The sequence below is a fragment of the Triticum urartu genome, chromosome 7 (assembly GCF_003073215.2).
Source record: "Triticum urartu cultivar G1812 chromosome 7, Tu2.1, whole genome shotgun sequence".
In the NCBI taxonomy this organism is placed as follows: Eukaryota; Viridiplantae; Streptophyta; class Magnoliopsida; order Poales; family Poaceae; genus Triticum; species Triticum urartu.
In genome coordinates, this window is record NC_053028.1 from 249,044,346 (window position 1) to 249,054,110 (window position 9,765).

The following is a 9,765-nucleotide window of genomic DNA, read 5'->3' on the forward strand; positions in this document are numbered from 1 at the left end:
GTTTGAGTTACCCGAAGGACTGTCAGGAGTTCAAGATGTGTTTCACGATTCCCAGTTGAATAAGTGCCATGCAGAGATGGCCAATATTCCCCTGTAAGGACGCTTGACCGCGGAAAGGATAATGATGTTCCACGAAGTGGAATATGGACTTCATAAGTATAAGTTTTTATCTCGGTAGGAGGGATATCCCACGAGGATGAAGAGATGAATTACTATTGGATATAAAGGAGGTATGATGTCGAAAATATGGATCAATGGAAACTCCATGATGAGTCTGAGTAATCATGTCCTAGTTTGGTGCCAATAGAAGGAAGGAAGGTAGTACAATTGGATGGATTTAAGAATACTAGGAAGTTGGAAGTTGGAATAATGATAAGTTGCCCGATGATAAGTTCAAGGACTACAAGTGATGAGGTGTGTCATAACCCACAGGCCCTAGGACCTGCCAAGAAGCAAGCACATTCTTGCTGAAGGAAAAACCCTGGAAGTGGATATACCTTTGTCGACATACGATTTTATAGGAGTTTACGCAAAACCTGAGAGTTGTGAAGGAATGATAGATGTTTGTCTGGCTTGCAGAATCAATGGATTATTCCGAACTTGGTTCGTCAACGAGAGAAATTCTACAATGCTTGTGAGGATGACCGAGTGTTACAATGCGAGATTCGCTAAATCGTATACAAGGTAATGATTAGGGTGCGGGATGGATTGATCACCATACCGACTTACTCTTATTATTCGCCTTGCTATATGGGATGGTAAATTTGAGTGACTTACCTATAGTGGAGAGACGACGATCAAAACCTTGTTTAAGCCTTAGAATGGTATAGGTATTTTTCCCTTGTACAAGGCAGCTTTGCCAACCGTAGGTTATACGGTGAGGATCACCCAGACCCATTTCCTGCAGGAGAAACCATAAATTGTTAACCACCATGAGATATCGATAGTTATTTAGAATTGGCGCCAGACCCGTCAGCTAAGGAGACCAAATCTTGGAAGAACCTTACCAAGATGAAAGGATAGAAAAATTGTGGTAAGGTTATGCCACTACCGGAAGAGCCCGGATAAGGAATTATCCTGAAGATCTAAGAAGACCGACACTGTCAAGAATAAGGATGGAGTATATGAGTTTTGATAGAACCGTAACCATGCTTCTAAGGGTGGTAGCACCCCAGACCCCGGTGATGATTGCTGGAATTTGAGGAGACCCCAAACCCTAACCTTTTTCTTGCTAGCCTCTCCGAATCTCGAGGACGAGATTCCTTTTAAGGGTGGTAGGTTTGTAACATCCCAAAATTCTAAATTTTGGAATGTTATAATAAATAGATAGATTTGATTGATTGTTTGATTGATTGTCTGACAGTGAGTGAATTCGAAACTTTTGAAAGTTAAATGAGAGGGAATAAAAGGACTTTCCCAAACTTTCATATTTGCTTTCTGACCTCCATGAATTCAAATTCTTTTCAACACAAAACCCTAGAGAGAAGATGACATGACTTCTTCCATTTAAAATGAAAAGGGTGTTTGAAAAATATTTGAATTCCATTGGGAAATATTTTCCAATTCTGAAACTTTATGCAACTCAATGATTTTCACGAGAGAAGATAAAATGACTTCTTCAAATTATATGAAATATGAGTTGGGAGTTTCAAAGAATTAAATTCAAAGTTCTTTTGAATTTATTTTCAATTTGGAGTTATTTGAGTTTTATTCAAATTATTTTTCTCCAAAAATAAAATATATGGAAATTAGGGTAACATGATTCCCTACAACAGAAAATTGGAGAGAAATCAATTTGAATTAATTTTGGTATTTTTTAAAATGATTTTTATTGAATTTTATTAGAGCAGGAGCACTGTTTGAATAATTTGAATTTGTGTGTATTTTATTTAATGTTAGAAAAATGTTCACGTTGTAGGGAATCTTTTTCTGAAAATTTTGATATATAATATGCCTATATTATATTTTTATTTATTTTGCTTTTATCATTTTATTTGTCTAGAAATGTTTTTTTAAACTCCTTCCCCGACTGGGCCGGCCCAGCCAACCGGGCCAGGCCGCAGCCCAGCCGCGCCGCACCGCCCCCAAGCTCGGGACAGAGTCCCGAGCATCGCCGCCGCCAGCCGGAGTCCGGCCGGACTCCGCGTCGACCTCGCCCCTCCCCCACGCCACCGCCCTCCCCTGCCCTCTTTAAAAGGTCACCCCGGGACCCCTGGGTCCTGTTTTCGCCGCCGCCGCTGCCGCCGTTCAACCGCCGCCGCCGCTGTTCTGCGCCACCACCTCGCCGCGCCTCCACCCCGCGCGGCACCGCCACCACCTCGCCGCCCTCGCTCCCCGTGCTGCCATCGCCCCGCGCTGCCCTCGCCCTCGTCGCGAAGCCGCACCGCGCCGGAGCTCGCCTTCGCCGCTGCCCCGTCTCACCGGAGTTGACCGCCGACGCCGGTCCGATCCGCCCAATCCACGAACCACTGTAAACCGGTAATAAAACTAGTTCGCCGGTTTTTTTAGGGTTCGGTTTCCGTTTAAAAACCCGTTTTTTTATTTATTTAGTTAATTTATTTAGCGAACGTTCATCAGATTAGATTCGGTAGCGAACGATTTTCATTCTGTAAGTTTCTGTAACGAACGCTCGTTTTTTTAGTCTTTTTCCCTTTTCTTTTAGTTTTCTGCCAGGGACTCGTTTGTGAATATTTTATTTACAGATTGGCCCCTGATTTTCAAACGATCACTACTTTTTACTCGTTTGACCAAATTCAACGAAACCAACGCCCACGTCTTTGTTATGATCTCCTCTATCCAGTAATCCAACTCAAACATGTTTTTGAAAAGTTTAAAAATTTGAATTAGATCAGATTTGAATTCAAACTTCGTTTGATCATAACTTGAGTTTTGTAGCTCCGTTTGAGTTGATTCTTTTTGCAAATCGAAGCTCTTGACCTAAACATTCTAATAAGGCCAAATTCACATAATTTTGGTACTGTTAGAAATTGTTTTATGTTGCAAGAGTTAATTGCTTGGTTTTGATGTTTTCCGAATTTTCTTCTTCGATCTTTCTGATCTTTTGAGTGATTGCTTATGTGTGGTTACTACTGCTTGCTTACGATAGATTGACCGGAGTGTGACGAGTAGAGCTATCAAGAGTTTTGAGCGCGAATCATCTTCATCAACATTGCAGGCAAGTTCACACTTTGATCATATCCCCTTCCATACCCAGTTTTTATGCATTAGATCAAACCTCAAACATTGCATGATTAGGATCTAATTAAATTGGGGGTATTGGGAAGTAGTTGATGAGGTAGGAACCTATTGCCCTGCATTCAAACCTTGGGAGTTACTTTTACATTATGCTTACATTGCCATGCTATGCTCGTAGATGTGGATTGGGTTTTGAGAGTATCCATGACAGATGTGAGATTGTTAATTAATGGTTTACTTAAGGTGGCAACTTAAACACACATCTGGGTGGATTGAGGCACCTGGTTATTCTAGGATTGCCTGTCTAGGCACCTGGGTAATCCAGGACTTGCATGTTTTCTTTTGGACCGCCACCCAGGCTCAAAGGGATCATGAGATTTTTTTTCAAACTAGAAACTTCCGTGTGCAGCCACAAGCCATTATGGGCTCTGGCATAGTTGATTAAGTCGTGCGAACTCTTACAGGGTAGACTAGCAGATGTAGGGGAAAGTAGGTGTACCGGTCTATCCATCGTAAGGTGCTAGCGCTTCTAAAAGACTGTGTCTCGGTCATCCGTTTCTCAAACACCATGTAGTGCGAGAAATCCAACGGAGGCGATCGAGTCTTGTGGGGAAAAGTGCGCAAACCTCTGTAGAGTGTATAAACTAATCATGATTAGCCATGTCCCCGGTTATGGACATCTTGAGTATCTAGTTCTTGGATTATCATGTTGATCTCATCATGTTACTTTAAATGAATATTGTCGGGTTTATTGATGTTACTTAATTTGGATTGAGAATGCTGTCAACCATTCTCGATGTTCAACAACCACCATGATAGTTAAATAAAATTTATTCCTTTGCAGTAGGGAAAAATTGGCTTTACGCAAAAACCTTATAACCATAGAGCTTTTCCACCAGCCAAATATGCATGTAGTGATAGTCTTTATTCATCATTCTCTATGGTGTGAATTTGCCAGTACATTCAATGTACTGACCCTCTGTGGCTGCAACGTCTCATGTTGTAGGATTATCTTACGACGAGTAAGTGATACGTTAGGGTTACGATTTCTACACTCAACTTTGCCGTTGGTGTTGATGGGAATCCACAACCTTGTTACTTCCGCTATTTTGGATTTGAGGTAATAGTATTTACGTTACTTTTACATGTGATTTACCTCTGTTATAAATCCTCGAGTACTGTGTGTGTCAGCATACCGATCCAGGGATGACACTTGAGCACAGAGACTTGACCCATTTGGGTCGGGTCGCTACATGACTACTCAATAGTTCAGTGTGCCATGCTTTACGGCTTAGAATCGGGACTTCAACGACGTTTTGAACATCATGGAGCATATGAGATGTTCCAGGAGTTGAAGTTAATATTTCAAGCAAATGCCCGGATTGAGAGATATGAAGTCTCCAATAAGTTCTATAGCTGCAAGATGGAGGAGAACAGTTCTGTCAGTGAGCATATACTCGAAATGTCTGGGTATAATAATCACTTGATTCAATTGGGAGTTAATCTTCCCGATGATTGCGTCATTGACAGAATTCTCCAATCACTTCCACCTAGCTACAAGAGCTTCGTGATTAACTATAATATGCAAGGGATGGTTAAGACAATTCCCGAGCTCTTCGCAATGCTGAAAGCTGCGGAGGTAGAAATCAATAAGGAGCATCAAGTGTTGATGGTCAACAAGACCACTAGTTTCAAGAAAAAGGGCAAAGGGAAGAAGAAGGGGAACTTCAAAAAGAACAGCAAGCAAGTTGCTGCTCAGGAGAAGAAACCCAAATCTGGACCTAAGCCTGAAACTGAGTGCTTCTACTGCAAGCAGACTGGTCACTGGAAGCGGAACTGCACCAAGTATTTGGCGGATAAGAAGGATGGCAAGGTGAACAAAGGTATATATGATATACATGTTATTGATGTGTGCCTTACTAATGCTCGCAGTAGCACCTGGGTATTTGCTACTGGTTCTGTTGCTAATATTTACAACTCGAAACAGGGACTACGGATTAAGCGAAGATTGGCTAAGGACGAGGTGACGATGCGCGTGGGAAATGGTTCCAAAGTCGATGTGATCGCGGTCGGCACGCTACCTCTACATCTACCTTCGGGATTAGTATAGACCTAAATAATTGTTATTTGGTGCCAGCGTTGAGCATGAAAATTATATCTAGATCTTGTTTGATGCGACACGGTTATTCATTTAAATCAGAGAATAATGGTTGTTCTATTTATATGAGTAATATCTTTTATGGTCATGCACCCTTGAAGAGTGGTCTATTATTATTAAATCTCGATAGTAGTGACACACATATTCATAATGTTGAAGCCAAAAGATGCAGAGTTGATAATGATAGTGCAACTTATTTGTGGCATTGCCGTTTAGGTCATATCGGTGTAAAGCGCATGAAGAAACTCCATACTGATGGACTTTTGGAACCACTTGATTATGAATCACTTGGTACTTACGAACCGTGCCTTATGGGCAAGATGACCAAAACACCGTTCTCCGGTACTATGGAGAGAGCAACAGATTTGTTGGAAATCATACATACAGATATATGTGATCCGATGAATGTTGAGGCTCGTGGCGGATATCGTTATTTTCTCACCTTCACTGATGACTTAAGCAGATATGGGTATATCTACTTAATGAAACATAAGTCTGAAACATTTGAAAAGTTCAAAGAATTTCAGAGTGAAGTTGAAAATCATCGTAACAAGAAAATAAAATTCCTACAATCTGACCGTGGAGGAGAATATTTGAGTTACGAGTTTGGTGTACATTTGAAACAATGCGGAATAGTTTCGCAACTCACGCCACCCGGAACACCACAGCGTAATGGTGTGTCCGAACGTCGTAATCGTACTTTACTAGATATGGTGCGATCTATGATGTCTCTTACTGATTTACCACTATCGTTTTGGGGTTATGCTTTAGAGACGGCCGCATTCACTTTAAATAGTGCAGCATCAAAATCCGTTGAGACGATGCCTTATGAATTGTGGTTTGGCAAGAAACCAAAGTTGTCGTTTCTTAAAGTTTGGGGCTGCGATGCTTATGTGAAAAAGCTTCAACCTGATAAGCTCGAACCCAAATCGGAGAAATGTGTCTTCATAGGATATCCAAAGGAAACTATTGGATACACCTTCTATCACAGATCCGAAGGCAAGACTTTTGTTGCTAAATTCGGAAACTTTCTAGAGAAGGAGTTTCTCTCAAAAGAAGTGAGTGGGAGGAAAGTAGAACTTGATGAGGTAACTGTACCTGCTCCCTTATTGGAAAGTAGTACATCACAGAAACGGGTTTCTGTGACACCTACACCAATTAGTGAGGAAGCAAATGATGATGATTATGAAACTTCAGAACAAGTTACTATTGAACCTCGTAGATCAACCAGAGTAAGATCCGCACCAGAGTGGTACGGTAATCCTGTTCTGGAAGTCATGCTACTAGATCATGATGAACCTACGAACTATGAAGAAGCGATGGTGAGCACAGATTCCGCAAAATGGCTTGAAGCCATGAAATCTGAGATGGGATCCATGTATGAGAACAAAGTATGGACTTTGGTTGACTTGCCCAAAGATCGGCAAGCAATTGAGAATAAATGGATCTTCAAGAAGAAGACTGACGCTGACGGTAATGTTACTGTCTACAAAGCTCGAATTGTCACAAAAGGTTTTCGACAAGTTCAAGGGTTGACTACGATGAGACCTTCTCACCCGTAGCGATGCTTAAGTCTGTCTGAATCATGTTAGCAGTTGCCGCATTTGATGATTATGAAATTTGGCAGATGGATGTCAAAACTGCATTCCTGAATGGATTTCTGGAAGAAGAGTTGTATATGATGCAGCCGGAAGGTTTTGTCGATCCAAAGGGAGCTAACAAAGTGTGCAAGCTCCAGCGATCCATTTATGGACTGGTGCAAGCCTCTCGGAGTTGGAATAAACGCTTTGATAATGTGATCAAAGCATTTGGTTTTGTACAGACTTTTGGAGAAGCCTGTATTTACAAGAAAGTGAGTGGGAGCTTTGTAGCATTTCTGATATTATATGTAGATGACATATTACTAATCGGAAATGATATAGAATTTCTGGATAGCATAAAGGGATACTTGAATAAGAGTTTTTCAATGAAAGACCTCGGTGAAGCTGCTTACATATTGGGCATTAAGATCTATAGAGATAGATCAAGACGCTTAATTGGACTTTCACAAAGCACATACCTTGACAAAATTTTGAAGAAGTTCAAAATGGATCAAGCAAAGAAAGGATTCTTGCCTGTGTTACAAGGTGTGAAATTGAGTAAGACTCAATGCCCGACCACTGCAGAAGATAGAGAGAAAATGAAAGATGTTCCCTATGCTTCAGCCATAGGCTCTATCATGTATGCAATGTTGTGTACCAGACCTGATGTATGTCTTGCTATAAGTCTAGCAGGGAGGTACCAAAGTAATCCAGGAGTGGATCACTGGACAGCGGTCAAGAACATCCTGAAATACCTAAAAAGGACTAAGGATATGTTTCTCGTATATGGAGGTGACAAAGAGCTCATCGTAAATGGTTACGTTGATGCAAGCTTTGACACTGATCTGGACGATTCTAAATCGCAAACTGGATACATGTTTACATTAAACGGTGGAGCTGTCAGTTGGTGCAGTTCTAAACAAAGCGTTGTGGCGGGATCTACATGTGAAGCGGAGTACATAGCTGCTTCGGAAGCAGCAAACGAAGGAGTCTGGATGAAGGAGTTCATATCCGATCTAGGTGTTATACCTAGTGCATCGGGTCCAATGAAAATCTTTTGTGACAATACTGGTGCAATTGCCTTGGCAAAGGAATCCAGATTTCACAAGAGAACCAAACACATCAAGAGACGCTTCAATTCCATCCGGGATCTGGTCCAGGTGGGAGACATAGAGATTTGCAAGATACATACGGATCTGAATGTAGCAGACCCGTTGACTAAGCCTCTTCCACGAGCAAAACATGATCAGCACCAAAGCTCCATGGGTGTTAGAATCATTACTGTGTAAATCTAGATTATTGACTCTAGTGCAATGGGAGACTGAAGGAAATATGCCCTAGAGGCAATAATAAAGTTATTATTTATTTCCTTATATCATGATAAATGTTTATTATTCATGCTAGAATTGTATTATCCAGAAACATAATACTTGTGTGAATACATAGACAAACTAAACGTCACTAGTGTGCCTCTACTTGACTAGCTCGTTAATCAAAGATGGTTATGTTTCCTAACCATAGACATGTGTTGTCATTTGATTAACGGGATCACATCATTAGGAGAATGATGTGATTGACATGACCCATTCCATTAGCTTAGCACCCGATCATTTAGTATGTTGCTATTGCTTTCTTCATGACTTATACATGTTCCTATGACTATGAGATTATGCAACTCCCGTTTGCCGGAGGAACACTTTGTGTGCTACCAAACGTCACAACATAAATGGGTGATTATAAAGGAGCTGTACAGGTGTCTCCAAAGGTACATGTTGGGTTGGCGTATTTCGAGATTAGGATTTGTCACTGCGATTGTCAGAGAGGTATCTCTGGGCCCTCTCGGTAATGCACATCACATAAGCCTTGCAAGCATTGCAACTAATGAGTTAGTTGCGAGATGATGTATTATGAAACGAGTAAAGAGACTTGCCAGTAACGAGATTGAACTAGGTATTGAGATACCGACGATCGAATCTCGGGCAAGTAACATACCGATGACAAGGGAACAAAGTATGTTGTTATGCGGTCTGACCGATAAAGATCTTCGAAGAATATGTGAGAGCCAATATGAGCATCCAGGTTCCGCTATTGGTTATTGACCGGAGACATGTCTCGGTCATGTCTACATTGTTCTCAAACCCGTAGGGTCCGCACGCTTAACGTTACGATGACAGTTTCATTATGAGTTTATATATTTTAATGTACCAAAGTTTGTTTGGAGTCCCAGATGTGATCACGGACATGACGAGGAGTCTCGAAATGGTCGAGACATAAAGATTGATATATTGGACGGCTATATTCGGACACCGGAAGTGTTCCGGGTGATTTCGGAGAAAACTGGAGTGCCGGAGGGTTACCGGAACCCCCCCCCCCCTGGGAGAAGTAATGGGATTTATGGGCCCTAGTGGAGAGAGAGAGAGGGGCGGCCAGGGTGGGCCGCGCGCCCCTTCCCCTCTGGTCCGAATTGGACTAGGAGAGGGGGGGCGGCGCCCCCCTTTCCTTCTCCCTCTCCCCCTTCCTTTCCCCCTCCTAGTAGGAGTAGGAAAGAGGGGAGTCCTACTCCTACTAGGAGGAGGACTCCTCCTCCTTGGCGCGCCCAAGGGCCGGCCGGCCTCCCCCCCTTGCTCCTTTATATACGGGGGCAGGGGGCACCTCTAGACACACAAGTTGATCTTCAAGATCATTCTCTTACCCGTCTGTGGTGCCCCCCTCCACCATAGTCCTCGATAATATTGTAGTGGTGCTTAGGCGAAGCCCTGCGACAGTAGAACATCAAGATCATCACCACGCCGTCGTGCTGATGGAACTCTTCCCCGACACTTTGCTGGATCG